The sequence below is a fragment of the Mesoplodon densirostris genome, chromosome X (assembly GCF_025265405.1).
Source record: "Mesoplodon densirostris isolate mMesDen1 chromosome X, mMesDen1 primary haplotype, whole genome shotgun sequence".
In the NCBI taxonomy this organism is placed as follows: Eukaryota; Metazoa; Chordata; class Mammalia; order Artiodactyla; family Ziphiidae; genus Mesoplodon; species Mesoplodon densirostris.
The window spans coordinates 128845521-128861690 of NC_082681.1; positions in this window are offsets into that span (position 1 = coordinate 128845521).

Consider the following 16170-nt stretch of genomic DNA (forward strand, 5'->3'; position numbering starts at 1 on the left):
AAAGACAAATACTGCATGATCTCATTTCTATGCAGAATCTAAAAAACTTGAATTTATAAAAGCAGAGAGTAGAATGATATTACCAGGGGCTGGGAGGTTGGGGAAATGGGGAAATGTTGGTCAAAGGGTATAAAGTTTCAGCTAGGCAGGATGAATACGTTCTGGAAGTAAAAGTAAATCTTAAGTGTTCTCACCACACGCACAAAAAAATAACTATGTGAGGTGATGGGTGTATGAACTAGCTTGACTGTGGTAATAATTTCACAATGTATATCAAAATATCACATTGTATACTTTATATATACAGGTTTTATTTGTCAGCTACACCTCAGTAAAGCTGGAAAAAATCTTTTTCAATCTTAAAGATGCTCTCTTTTTGTCTCCTAATTTTCTAAATGCTTTAAAACAAATTTTTGTATTTGTGGTGTGTGATTTATTCTCTACAAACACACTCTACTCATTAAGATTCTACTTTTCCTAGCAGCCCTGACTTATGTTGCTCATAATAACTATTTCATTACTTCAGTGATTCAGTTTAGATGTCTCCTGCAGTAATTACCAGAAGGATTTCTTTTTCTTCCTCTCTAAGATGGACAGCATATATTCTTTGAATCGGTTTTCAATTCCAAATGTACTTTGTTTTGGTTTTATTTTTTTAAATAGGCACAATGCCCTAGATAGCTCAATCTTGCTAAAGTAGCTATGCTGCAGTAGTCATGGGTATAGTTCTCTTCTTACTTCTCCACTTATCATTTAACATTCTACTCTTTTGAATCACAGGGAAGGACATCAGCCTTGGAGAGGTTTTCCAGGAGGAAAAACCAATGAGAAGCCCCAAAGATATCAGATTGTTCTGAGTACCCATCAGAGCCCCAGAGAACAAAAACACGTGGGCTGACAGATGTCCTTGAGTCCGCTCTATCCACAGATTCCACTTCTGAGACCCAGGACCATGCCAGAATACTCTGAAAAGCAAATTTACACAAACATAGGCATTTGCTCAGAGTTTGTTTTCTACAGTTCCAGCTACTTTTTAATAAGAAGCAGCAGCAAAATTTATACCTAAATGCCTTCTTGACATTTTTTACTCATTATACATGAGAAAAAAACCACTATTTGCTTAATAGTCAAGTACAGTTTGCTACTGTTTCCACGAACCAGGATTTATCCTGTTTTGTTTTGTTGGTTGTTTTGTTTGACAAGAAAAAGCCCTCTGTGATAAATATGATCCTGTGCAATGGAAAGTTAAAATAAAAATCTGATGCAATCCAAAAGAAAGGACAAAATAAAGGGAACATAATCACAGAACTGGTCCCATCAAAGCTGATGAGTCATGGCAAATAAGGAGGAAATAACTGGGTCTAATGAAGATGCAGAATCACAGCCATTCAGGGTGTTTTTGAGACAGGTTAATCTCTTAAACTGGCTGGTCATTGGTAATTCTCGCTAGGCAACAACTTGAATAATGATGGGCTTGTTTGATACACAACGGAAGTGTGTGATCTGAGGAATCACATTATACTTGGTCAATTGATCTAATATTTTTACTTTTTTTTTTTTTTTTGGCCACACCATGTGGCATGCGAGATCTTGGTTCCCGGACCAGGGATCGAACCCATGCCCCCTGCAGTGGAAGAGTGGAGTCTTAACCACTGCACCGCCAGGGAAGTCCCTGATCTAATATTTAAAACTATGTCTTCCAATTCCTTTGACAATTGCAATTAACACATTAAAAGGGACAACCAGATTGATGAACTTGCCAGAAAGTAGGTTTTCCTTTCCATTTAAATAAAAATTGGTTAACTGATCAAGGCTGCAGCTTACCTGAAAAAGGATGTGTAGTCAAGAGTGTTGTGTTTTAGGGCCTCCCTGGTGGCGCAAGTGGTTGAGAGTCCGCCTGCCGATGCAGGGGATACGGGTTCGTGCCCCGGTCTGGGAGGATCCCATATGCCGCGGAGCAGCTGGGCCCGTGAGCCATGGCCGCTGAGCCTGCGCGTCCGGAGCCTGTGCTCCGCAGCGGGGGAGGCCACAACAGTGAGAGGCCCGCATACCGCAAAAAAAAAAAAAAAAAAAAGAGTGTTGTGTTTTAAAGATTTCTTTTTTAAAAAAAAGGGAAGACAGCACCACATCAAGGCTGCATGATTTTTTTAAAGAAAGAAGAAAATCGCTTTTAGAGGAAATACTTTTATCTTCTATGGTATTCACTATCAAAAGGCCAGTAGGCCCTCCTCTATCGTTCCTTACTTTTTCATGAAGAATTTGTCTTTCAATTTTTTGTGTGATAAGCTACAGATTATTCAGACACCTGTGTTGCAGAACCTAAAATCGCAGGCCAGAAAACAGCTTGAGAAGAATCTACTCCCCACCTCACCCTCAGCGAAGTTTAGGATTAATTTGGCAGAAGAGGCATTCACCCAAAGAGGGAACATTCCGGAGCGCAAAGGAGAGGAATATCGTGAAACCTCTCTGTCCCCAAACTGCTCTCCCGTGGCTCTGCCATAGCCTCAACAATTCCCAGTGTAAGAGTCACTGCTTTTAACGGTGGTATTTTTCTCTGGAGACCCCTGGTAAAATGCAAATGTCATGTGTGGAAAGGGCAGGGTACTCACCTATACCCACCCACTAACTTCACATAATTCACCAAATAAATAGCAGCTCTTTGATTTAAGCTGAGAAGTTGGCCAGCACTTTACAGACATGGATTTTCAGGGCTAGCACCAAAGACTTATTTTCCTCCAGGCTCTCTGCCCACCAGCAGGAAAGCGGGCAGAGTAAGGCTGTACTGTACACAGCTTCCAGGAAGAGTTCAACTTTCCCTCCATCAATTACATTAACTAGGAATTACATTTGTCCTCATCCCTTACCCACCAGAAATAGAATGATCATCTTCTTTGTGCAGTAAATGCTCCCAAAATTTAGTATCCCCAAATGCAAAAAGAATAAGGAAAGGTCCTTATTAGGTAGAACAAAGGTTCTAACTACTGTTGCCTTATTCTATGACAGTAGGTAGAAGGCTCAGGCAGCAGCATGAATGCTTTCTCGCCCCCATGGTTATTTACTTGGATCTTATCAAGCCCCCACTATGTGCCCGGTGCTACTGAGTTAGATGTTCTACATGTTTTAAACCTTCCCAACAAATCTGCAAAGGAGGTAGCCTTTTTCTCAATTTTATGGAAACGGAAACTAAAGCTCAAAGATAATTTTCCAAAGCCTCGATGTGTCTGACTGCAATGCCTGCAAATTTTCTTGATACAGTGCTTTGTCCTATATTCAAAATGGTATCGCCTTCCTTGGATGAACACTTAAATAACTGAAAGCACTAAATGGAGACACAGGCCTCTTGTTCCATGCAAGCCTCTGCCCTCCTTTGTGATGTGATTTATGCTCGGGGTCACCCGTGCCCACCAGACTCTGTGACAGAGCAGAGAACCAACAGTCAAATCTCAGCCTCCCAGGCCAACAGCCTCATTTGCCTGACTCCTCTCACCTTCTCCACCTGAGCTGACGAGCTTGGGTGGCTTTCCTGCCTCCCAGCAACCCCTCAGAAACTCTGCTCCTGGGCCTGGCACAGTGGGGAAAGCAAGGCTCCTCCATTAAGCTTTCCTGCTCTAGATTTTCTGACCACGTGGACTCACCTTTCCCGCCCAGTCTTGCCCCGCTGCCGCACAGACAGCGGTCGGCCTGGGTCAAAAGCTCCCGGTCAGCAGCCACCTTTCTCTGTGACCCTCTCTCCTCACTCCAGCCAGGAGTTCCCATTTAATGACAGCCTAGATTCCCAGCGACCCACACACAGGGCTCAATGTCCTGCACTTACCAACAGCTCATCGCCAGCTCAGAAAGAGATTCTCATTAGCAAAGCTGCTCAGAGGGCTGCCACCCCGGATCTCCCGCGTGACTTTTCCCACCTCTTCGACTCCCACGGATCTCCTGGTTTCTGACAATTGCTTTGGACTTTTAACCTTGGCCTTTGCTCTTTGCTAGGCCGCTTGCAACTCTGTCTCTTGACTTTGACTTTTCTCTCAGCAAATCCTTCACCTCCAGGCTGACCTGTGTTCCACTTTAAACCACCCAACTCCAGATCTCTAGTGCAAGCCTTACTCCCAGCTTCCAGCCCCTCCTGGGACCTGACCCTATGCCCACCCCTTTGAGCTGTGCCCAGGGTCTGTCAAGCCCGACTCCCTTTCATGTCAGGAACCTTTGATCACTGTCAGTCCCTGCTGGATCGAATCCTGATTCTCCTTAAGAGTTGGGTACAATTCATTAACCACCATCCTTAGAGCCTGTGAGCTTTCTTTGGCAGAAGACAAGCTTTACTGCCTATTTCCTAGTGTTCTATAGCATTCCTTACCACCAGCGGGTCTCTATCGGTCCAGTTTCTCTCTTAGGAAGTGGTTAGCTTTCTCTCTTAATGACAACGGAGAATAACACAAAAGACAGAGAAAACAAAGAATGAAAACTTATCAGCAAAAAAATCACACAGAAGCTTTCTTCCAATTAGAAGATGAGCTTTACAGTCAGTTCCCCATCTTCGTCCAGATATGCTCTGGAGAGCAGTGCTTCTCCCACTTTCAGAATCACTGGAGGTACTTGTTAAAATGCAGATTCTTGTTCAGTAGGTGAGGGGATAAGGGTATGTTTCTAGCAGGCCTCGGGTGATGCCCTGGCTACATCAAGGCCCACAATTTGAGCAGCAAAGCCCTAGATCCATCAACAGCTGGAGATGGATGTATACCTGGCCCCCTCCTTAAGCAGGACATGAAAGATTAGATAGCCCTGGTCTCTGACTCAAACCATAGCCCTCATCTTAGAAACACCACATTTTACAGAATACATTTAAGCAAAACCAAATGTTTTCAAACATAACAATAATTTCTTTACTCCTAGCTATGGATGGGAACCTGAATTAATAGACACAGAGGTTGTTTCTTTCAACAAGGGGAGGAGAAAGACATAGAAAGTGTGAATTAGAGGCATTGAAGTGGAGGTTACTGGGTAACCTGGAAAAAATAAAGTTACTGAATTCTAGTGCTTAACAAATAAAAGACCCCCAAAGGCATGACCCCATGAGAGAGGGAGGCAAAATCAAGCCTTCATTTCAGAAAGTTGCGCTGGGCTAACTCCAGAGGACTTGACTGAATCTAGACAGGTAAGAATCTTGTCTATTATCTATCTTGAGGACTGGCAGCTTTTACTGGCTGAAAAGTTTTCCCTTTTTGTAATCAACCTAAATCCTTGAGCTTTAATATAAACTAATTTATTCTTACATACTCATAAGGCTAAGGCCACCTGATTTCTATCTCTTCTAGATGTGGCATATAATTGAAGATGATTTCTAAATTTTTTCAATATTAATGACTAGCGTCTGTAAGGCATTCAATATGTGCTTTATGTGAATCAATCTCAATTAATTCTCTTAACAACACAAAGGGTAGGTACTCTTTTAGTTCTATTTGGCAGATGAAGAAAGAAGAGAGGGAGAAGCAAGCAATGTACCTGAGTTCTCAGGAGTGAGCAACAGAACTAGGATTTGAACTCGGGCATCTGGCTCTAGCCCAAAGTTTTCCACTACGCTATCCTGCCTCTTCATTACTACTTTTGTTTTTTTCAACCTGGACAATTACAATTTACTTTCTCATAAACTTTCCCTGGAAGACACCTCTGGAATTCTAATGAAAAGTTCTCCAAGTGGGCTCCAGAGCAGGAACTAATTATGATTTGAGAATCTAGCTCGAGAGAGAACACAGAAGGGACGTCCTACTCCACTTACACGTGTCCTTTCATCCACATTCTATACTGCATCACGGTTTGGATTTCTTCCCCTCCAGTTCTAATTGCTGCTCAGTGTATGATCTGTCCTCTCTGAGCCCAGGATCCTTTACTAAAAGTCATACTCAGGATGCTTTAGGTTCCAAATTTTAAAAATAAAACTGGAAGTGGCTTAAATGATAAAGCGAATGTATTAATCCACATAACTGAAGAACCCCCTAGACAGGACATAGTCAAGAACCCAGTTTCTTTTCAGCATTTCACATTGGCATTGAAACTGTTGGCCTTATCTGGGGCCAGCCCCCACTCAGAGTCCTAGGATATCGATGACCAGGGATTCTCAGAGCTACATGCTTTCTCATTTGCACTTGAGAGGAGGGCCATCTCTTCCCCAAACCATCAAATAAAAGTCCTGAGCTTCACTCTGATGGAACCAACTCATCATACTGGATCCATTATAAGATGCATATTTTTCATATTGTAACATCTCTGAAGTAAAAATACATCTTACGATTGATGTATAGTTATGTCAGGGTTTTTCCTCATTTTTTCTTCATGATACCTAAAATAGTGTGTCCTTTTTGGTACCTAACACTGGGACAATAGGCCTAGACCAATCAGGAATTATCTCTAGAGCTGGGGCAGCCCCAACCTCTGTACCAAATGCAGTACTGCTATTTCCCATGGGGGAGGGTGGAACAAACGTTGGGAAGACAGTCAAAATGTTCTTTAAGTTACTAGGCACGTACTAATAGGGAAAAATCTAGTGCAAAGTCATTTGTTCTTTTACCCCATCACTTATTTATTCATTAAAATGAAAGCATTTATTGAATTCCAACTATGAGCTGGTACTCTTCGAGGTGCTAGAATATAAATGAGTGAGATACAGACCCTGCCATTGACCAGCTCATACTCTATACTGCTATTACATTGTTAATTTTTACATATACACATGTTTCTACATAAGCAGTACAATTATAATAGTGTAATAACTCTGGAGTCATGTTCTGCAAATAATAGCCAGATAATAATCAGCTAAAGGAAATGGCTAGGCCATAGATAATGTGTTATATGGAAACTTATACTCAAAGAGCTTTGCTGCAAGTGAAGGAAGCACGTTTCCCAGGCCCTGACAAATCTGGGGCATGTAACGCAGCAACTCAGATTCCGATTTTGGAGTAAGAATGGCAGGCCCGTCCATGGCTAAGACGCAGTCAGTGACTCATAGATTCCGGAAAGGGAGGAAATGAAGAAACGCTGAGGATCAGATCATGACCTGCAGAAATCTAGGAAGCCCAGTGGAAAAAACCCAGATAAATTCAGCCATTACAAACTATGTGAGACACAAATGATCTGGAAGAGGGGAAAAACAATTGCCAATTACACATACTGACCACCAGATCAATACTATATTTATTTGCAGGGGAAGCTTAAACCAGGGGACAATCAAACAGAATTGGATTGAGCCAAAGGATGATTATGAGATTCTTAGCTGGGAACAAATTCTCTGTCTCAGCTGCGTATATAGTATGAGATAAATAACAGACATTTGTGATTAGAGCCCCAGTGAGCTCAAACCACATTAGCAAAACTAGCAAGTGCTTTAGGCAATCACCAAAACCGGCCGGGAAAAATCATTTTGCCCAGCCAAAGTGGCAGAGGTTTGCAGTCAGCAGAAATTTTACTCCTGATACCTACGCTTTCTGCTGCTCTGGTAGTTCCTATATAGTTCTTATCTATGAAGAACAGTGACATCCTGCAGATCATCTGCATAGAGCATTATTAGTTAATTTTTGCGATTGAGATGTAGTCGGTTAGTGCTGAGACCAAGCCCTTCTCCCCTGTTTTCTAGGCAGCCAGTGTGATTAGGCATTTACCCTGATCGTGGTATGTGGACTCCTGGCAATGGAGAGGCAAAAGTGATCAAAAAGCTTGCACACAATGTGGCAGCATCAGACTCTATCTGGGAAGGCAAGTCCACTGTATGTGTTACATCTATGTATTACAAAGTGCAAAGGGCCTGCAAGAAGATCAGATCACCAGATGGGCCCCAGGAAGAGACAAAAAAGACATCAGGAAAAGCTTTCCTCCTTTGACTTTTCTGATAATCACTGCTTAATATGGGATGAAGATTGTTATGGTGACAGGAGGGCTAAAGGTCACTGAGTTGAAAGGGAAATGGAGAAGAGACTTGCTATACACTTTGGGAAAAGTGTATCTCTTTGATCTAGGCTGGGGACCCAAATTGCCTACTCTCTTGGTGCCAACAGGCATCATAAAATTAGTAAGGTTTCCCTAAATATAGCAAGTTATATCTGTCTCTGGTTTTGCTACAGTATCCTAGAAACCCCCAAACACCACAGCTGTTGGATCTGAGAGTAGAGGAGGAATGTACTATTAACAGTTTATTACTGTAACTCAGTAAGCCTAACTGTACTTTGGATATTCCAGTGAGGGTTGTTGGGAGTGTAGAGAGGCAGAAATGGGGGTGGGGAGTGGTTAACGCAACCCTTTAAGTCTATTAAGCTAATTACCTTGACAGATGTTAGCAAGAAGGAACTGACATGTTACATATTTTTAAATAACAAAGACAACGATGTTTTATTAAATCATACAGATTCTAGGCTTTCGGCATCTCCCTAATCCCAAACTTAGCCAGCCTTTCACAGACCACAACATTTCACACAAATTCATCAGTGGGTTTATATCAAGATGGCCTTGGGCTCTTAAGTATTTCATCCTGATGATTACTGCCACTTATCAAGGCAACTTTAAACTTGAACCCAATTTCCAAGCTGCATGACAACCCCCTACAAATGGTTTAAGGCCATTTGGAATCTTGATACCCATGATTTCTTTATTCTATTATCCAAGTCATTGATGAAGGGCTCCCTCTTTTGAGATCTAAGGCCTAACCCCATGGAAATCCACTACTGCTTTCACACTTGGGATGGCACTGCCCCAACAGTAATGTTCTTGGGTCACGCTCCTCCACAGCTGACTTTATCCACATTGACAAGGAAGTTCAGTAATTCAGCCTACTTTCGGTAAATGGAATGGGGCTGTACTAGAGGCGTCACCCAAGAAGACTTTGCAGGCACTTTGCCATCCTGAGAGCTGAGAAGGGGTCCCTCTTAGTAGTCCTGCTGCAAAGAGGAAATGCCGATGAGAAATAGCCTCTGTTTTTGGTCAAGTCGCCAATGACCCAATAAAGCTGGAGATAAGATCCAATTATCCAGATTGTTCAGGCCAAGTTTACTGCCTTCACACCCAATCATAGCCTGCCTGGCTGTAAACTTTACTTTGATGATAGACTTGCCTAAAATTGTCTCATATACTGTCTTCCCATCCCAGCATCCTTTTATAAGTTTCTTTACGACAGCAAGGCAAGGCCACTAACTGCTGCAAAATGTGATCCAACATCTATGAGACTCTTGGTTGCGGTTATATTTCTCTGCTTCAATGATTTTAGTATGAGATAAATGATAGGCATTTTTGACCAAAGCACAGTGAGTTCAAACCTAGCAAGTGACTTAGGGAGTCATCAAAACTTTCAGGGAAAAATCATTTCAACAACCCTAAATTTATTCGTGGAACGGATGAGCTTCCTATCCCTCAATAGGCATTCTTTTGCTTCCTGCCAACAAACTCATGGTTATCTTGTCTTCCTCAGGACTACCTACGACCTTTTAAAAATACTTCCCTATAATGACTGAAAAATAGCGAATACCACCTCCAGGAAACTCTCATTTATAGTAATACATATGAAGGGAGATTTCGTCAGTTGAAAGAATATCTGAATTGGAATGAATACAATAGAGAGACTAAAACTTTACTTAGCCTAAATAATATTTGAAAGCAACCCCCCCACTGATTCCTTATTTTTCTCCGATCAGAGAATAAGAAAGAGGTTGAAATAAAAGCAAATGGGTTTTGGTAGGTCTATTTGTTAGGCCTCATGCAGTTGCAAATGGCAGAAATAAATAGCTTTATTATTTCCCATAACTGCGAAAGATGGGGCAGAGATGGAATGTAGCTTAAGTGAGTGACACAATGGTTTGTTGGTTGAAAACACGGTTGCTGGAGCCAGGTTGCCTGGATTTGAATCCTCTCTGCTACCCATTACCCATGTTTACCTTTGGGCAAGTTACTTAAGCTCTCTGTGCCTCAGCTGCCTTATCGTGGAAAAACTAGGGAAGAGGACAAAATGCTAGCATCTCATTTGGCTGTTGCAAATATGAGCACAGTGCCTGGCATAAAACAACAGCTTTCATCGCGAACTAGACCCAAGGCTCAAACGATGGGGGAGCGGCGGTGAAGGGGTCCCCAGCTGGTCACAGGAAAGGGAATGCAAGAGCAGAGAAGATGGAATGGAAGGAGTTGGTGGACCTACATGGTCAGAGAAAAAAGAGGACACAGAATTCAAGATGTGGGGCACCTCCCTCAGTGAAGATTCCTGTGAGTCTTCCACTTCTCAGAGAAAACCGAGAGGTCAGTGACTGTAGCATCTGCAGTGAGCAACCCCACTCCAGCTGCCACTAGTCAGCTTCCTTAAAGAAACCACACTGCCCAGGAGTCAGCCACTTGTCAGTGTATCCCAGGCTCCCGTCAGTCTGGGTCTAAGCTGAAGGAAGCTGGTGAGCTTCCCCTCTATTCTTGAGTCTGTAAGACCGGTGTCTGGTCCTGAGGCACTGCCAAGACCAGGTGTTCATTGTAAAAATGCAAATTATCAGGGCCCACAGTAAGAGCTCAATGCACTGGAAATTTACAAATTCAAATGCTTATTGCTGTGAATGCATTGTGCAAATGAAAGTCATTCAGGGACTCTTGGGAGGCCCAGTTCTAATTGATCCAGTAAATTGTGACTCTAGAGGTAAACTAAAAAATGCATCCGTCAGAGTTTCGCAACACACCACCATATAACAGTGTTGTCCATGCAGAACCAGTTCATGACTATACATTTTCAGTAGTAATGGAGGTGGGGCGAGGCAGTGTCTCCAATTTCTCAAGGCAGTGAAAGAAGCCCCAACATGGATAAGATATATTTACATCTGAAGTCTCTGCTCAGTTCAAACTTCATGATAGCAATAGCACTTTATTTTTTTAATCGCTGTTACCTTTTGCCATGAAAAGCATAAAGGAAACCCAGATGAATGATTAAAACTCACACCCAAGCTGCTTACTTTCTGATGACTGGGGAAGTGGGGACTGAAACGAGCACAATTAGAAGAGAATGCTCGAGTGCAATCCAAATAAGTGTGGCCACGCAGAATGTTTAATCTATCCTACTTGAAAAAAAATATCAGTTGCATTCATACAAGTTAGTCTTTTAAAAATAAATGAAAGTGGAGATTTAAAGAATGAAGCATTCAGGAGGATTTTGGATCAAAGCAAGTCTGTGTGAATCAAAGGAATGTCACTTGCCATTACTGGAAAGAAAGAAAGGAACTGTCACTTGGCATTACTGGAAAAAAACAAGAGAAAGAAAGCAAAATTCAACTTGGTTGGTGATACTTATTGATTATGCTTTAGAAAATATTAGATTCATGAAAAATTAAGTCTTGGTTAAAACATTTTGAAATCATAGATTATTTTTACATATCCATGCTATCTTTTTGTTACCGAGTCCGAGCTCGCTCTGCTTGCTGCACGACAGGCCAATGAATCAGAGACGAGGTGTTGACGCAAGGAAGACAACTTTAGCCGGAAAGCCGGCAGACCGAGAAGATGGCAGACTAGAGTCTCTGAAAAACCATCTTATCAGGGTTTGGATGCCAGTTTCTTTTATAGCATCAGAGCGGGAGGAGATGAGGAAGTAGAGTAAAAGGGCCATCAGTCTTGCAAAACATCTCCTGGAATGACCAGCCTCGGTGAAGGAATGTGTTAGGTTTTTTTTTTTTTCTTGCAGCCATCCACAGGCGGGCGGGGTTCCCTGAGGCAGGCCATTATGTATGCTTATAATAATAAAAGCAACGAAAAGCAAACGTTAAAGTCAAAGAAACAGATCCGAAGTGGAGTCCGATTTAGCTGTTCCCTGTTACAATTTCAACCTATTGTCATGGTAAATTGAGGCAAGTTAAAGTTAAAATAACCTCATTATGATTAGATGCAAACATGTCCGTGGCATAGAAAAGGTTTAATTAATGCTACTCTTTGTATAAAAGTTTCTTCCGTGACCTCCCTGGTGGCGCAGTGGTTAAGAATCCGCCTGCCAATGCAGGGGAGACAGGTTCAATCCCTGGACCGGGAAGATGCCACATGCCACGGAGCAACTAAGTCCGTGTGCCACAACTACTGAGCCCACGTGCCACAACTACTGAGCCCGCGCTCCTAGAGCCCGTGCTCCACAACAAGAGAAGCCACCGCAATGAGAAGCCCACGCACAGCAACGAAGAGCAGCCCCTGCTCGCCGCAGCTAGAGAAAGCCCGCACGCAGCAATGAAGACCCAATGAAGCCAAAAATAGATAAATAAATAAAAGGCTTCTTCCAACTTTGTGTATGTTTTCACTAGATTTTAAGTCTTTTAGGTGGGATTTGTGTCTTAGACGTCTTTTATCAAGCACAGGGCTTAGAAAGGACTTCCTGATTGAGTCACTAAATACAAACTATGGAGTTGAGGCAGTATGACAATATTGTGAGAGACTGGGAAATAGATTTCATATTTTATGGCGAGACAAGAACAATGTGCGAATGAAAAATGTTGCCTGCCATAGTAAACAAAGGATGTTGCCGCCATTGGCCACTACAGCCGCCCCACAGTGAGCCCTGAGGGGACTCAGGATGGAGACAAACGGGCTGCCCGCTGCCAAGCCCTCAGCCACTGCAGCCAGTGGTGCACCCTGAGGGGACTCAGGATGGAAAAGCACAGGATGCTGGCCCTAGATAGCTAAGGTACGTATGAAAGGAATGACTTCAGTGAGCCCAGACTCTTGCATCTTCCCATACTTAGAAAAGCACTAAATTCATTAACTTGAGATATCTGGTTTTCTTTCATTAACAGTCATCTTTTGATGTTCTGACTACCTGGTCTTTGTTGCAAAACTCCTATATATCCTGGCTCCCTTCTTAACCTCTTCAGAGCAGTTCCTTGGAGCTACCTGAGATGCTGTGTCCCAGGCTTGAAGATCTCAGAAAGTCCGCCAAACAAAACATAATTCTCAACTTCTAGGTTGTGCATTTTTTTTCAGTCGACAAATTTAAACATAAAAACGTTTCTCTGCCCTTTGGCCTCCTCTCTCCCCTCTACTGGGCATTGTGTATCTGCATTATGCATCTAACAAAACTCTCCATCAGCACAAACACCTACTCAGACATAAAGAGCATCATGCTCCTGGCACCAACAAGACAACTCCTTAAAAGATAACCTTTTTTCTTGATCATGTAAGGGGCCACAATGACCCATGACCCCACTACTCGCTAGACTGTGTAAACTGTCAGTAATACATCATTTAATGCACAGCCCTGTCTCAAAAACTTATGTATCTGTGCTTTGACTCCTAACAGGTGGAACAGTTCTCAGAGCTTTCTGAAATGCTGTTTCCGGGTTATAATCCTCAATTTGGCTTGAATAAAATTTTCCATTTCTTTTCTTAGAGCAATTGATTAATTCTTTCGCCGACAAGATACAAGAAAACTATTATTTCCCCCTTGTTAGAGAGGAAAGAACTTGCCTTGCAAGACTATGGAACATAAGACGGTTGCTTCTAAATAACAATCAAATCAAGGTACTATTCAAGTTCCATACTGGGATGAAAACAGCTAATACCATTTTCTTTTGTATTCATGTATTGTTTGATTTTTTTATTTTAAATTTAAGATGCCGAGAGAGTGGAAAGCAACGGACAAGAACCATGTACAACTGACACAAGAATGCTGATTTCTAGTCCCAACAACAACGATTAAACAAGAGGATGCTTTTGCTGGACTCATCCTGCCAGACAGCCCAGGGACTCTTGAAGGAGTGAAACATTTACAGAATCAAACAATGAGAAGAGCATGTCGTCCTGGAGAAATGACAACAGCTTCGGTAGCATGTGAATTGATGTAAATAAGCAGATATAATATCTTTTTGGACACTGAGATGAGCTATAGTGAATTGATGAGTCTTATTCCTGATTAAAATATACACATAATAAAATTATTCTGGAGTATGAAGTAAGTAATACGAAGGAAAGGAATCCTTTTCAGAGGAATAATACTAAAAAATGAAGGCACTTTCATTCAGCATTTACCTCAAATTCATTCAACTATTCAACAATTATGAAATTAATTACTTTGGCAAAACACCCTTCTAGTTGAAAAGAATAACACGTAGTCCTGTCCTCTTGGGAATCTAATTTGGAAAACAGGACATGAGGTAGGCAGAATAATGTCTCCCCCAAAGATGTCCATGCCCTCATCTCCAGAACCTGTGAATACGTTACATGAAGTAGCAAAGGAAGTTAAGGTTGCAGATGAATTCAATTTGTTAATTAGTTTACCTTACAATAGGGAGATCAGCTGGGGTTATCCAGGTGGGCCCAAATGTAATCACAAGAGTCACACCAAGCAATTCTGTGACACCAGCTGGGTCTCCTACAATTTAACTCAATTGTGACTCTGTCTACCTGGCCTTAGCATCGGATCTGATGGGTTAAGGGCCTCAGTCCCACAAGACTTCCACTGCCATACCTGGTACCCCAACCCCTACACTTCAGACACCAACAGCAAGTCCAGATTGCTACCTATGCTCCGGACTGACTGACTGGCCTCGTCAGATTCGATTAATTTGCTAGAGCAGCTCACAGAACAGGAAACCAGCTTCACTAGGTTACTGGCTTGTTACAAAGGATATTCAAGGACGTGAATAACAGCCAGATGGAGAGCTACATTGGGTGGGGTCTGGAAGGGTCCCGAGTCCTCCCGGAGTAGAGTGTGCGATGTGTCAACCTGAAAAGGCACTTGAATACTTCTTCACCAGCCTAGAAGCTCTCTGAAGCCTGCCCTTTGGGGGTTTTGTGGAGGCTTCATTACACAGGCAAGGCTGCTTGAATCACTAGCCCATGGCGATTGAACTCTACTGCAGCCCCTCACCTCTCCCTGGAGGTGGCGGGGAGGGGGCATTGAAAGTTCCAACCCTCTAACTGAGATTGGTTCCCCTGGCAACCAGCCCCCATCCTTAGGTTACCTGGGGCTTTCCAAAAGTCACCTCATTAACATAACTCAGGTGTGCCTGAAAGGGGCTTGTTATGAGTAATAAGCTTTATGGCTCTAATCACTTAGGTGTTACTGAGATTTTAGGAGCTCTGTGCCAGGAACTGGGACCAAATGTATACAGTCCATATCTGTGGATTCAACCAATCGGGACTGAAAATATTGGGGGGTGGGGTGGGGAGTCCAGAAAGTTCCAAAAAGCAAAACTTGAATTTGCCTCAAGTTGGCTACTAATTACATAATATTTACATTGTATTTACAATCATTTACATAGCATTTCTATTGTATTAGGTCTTATAAGTAATCTAGAGATGATTTAATGTATACAGGAGGATGTGTCTGGGTGATATGCAAATACTATCCATTTATATAAGGGACTTGAGCATCCTCAGATTGTGGTATCTGCCATGGTCCTGGAATAGGATATTGAGGGAGGGCTGTATTTCTTATTATAAATCACTATTATAAATGAGGATCACACGCTACCCCAAAATATGGCATCTTGGCATATTGAGGGTGAAGGAGTTTGGGAAAACAGAAGCAAAAAGGTCACGCTGATGGCCTCCCCCACCAACTCTCGCCTGAAACAGTTCATAAAATCCTCAAATGAGGGGCCTCCCTGGTGGCGCAAGTGGTTGAGAGTCCGCCTGCCGATGCAGGGGATACGGGTTCGTGCCCCGGTCTGGGAGGATCCCATATGCCGCGGAGCGGCTGGGCCCGTGAGCCATGGCCGCTGAGCCTGCGCGTCCGGAGCCTGTGCTCCGCAACGGGGGAGGCCACAACAGTGAGAGGCCCGCATACCGCAAAAAAAAAAAAAAAAAAAAAAAAAAAAATCCTCAAATGAGAGGGGCCCTCGCTATATGGGGGCGGGGGAGGAATATCCTTATCTCTGAACACAAAGGGAGACTAAAGTGAACATTTTTTCCTGTTAATCTCTTTGTCAGTTTAATTTTCAAGACCTATCCAGGGACTCTGAAGAACCTTAGCTGGCCAGTGAAGAAGGGCGGGAAGAAAGGTATTTAAACAGAACAGGAAGGAAGGGGGCAGGGCACAACAGTTAAAAGAATGACACAGCCTTTGAGAAAAACAGGGTACAGCAAAAACCGGCTAGAACCAACTAGGCCCAAGATGGCGGAAGATTTGAATTCTTGTAGACTTTGCACCTCATTATATGCTCATTGTAATGTATTAGCATGCTAAGTGACATACCC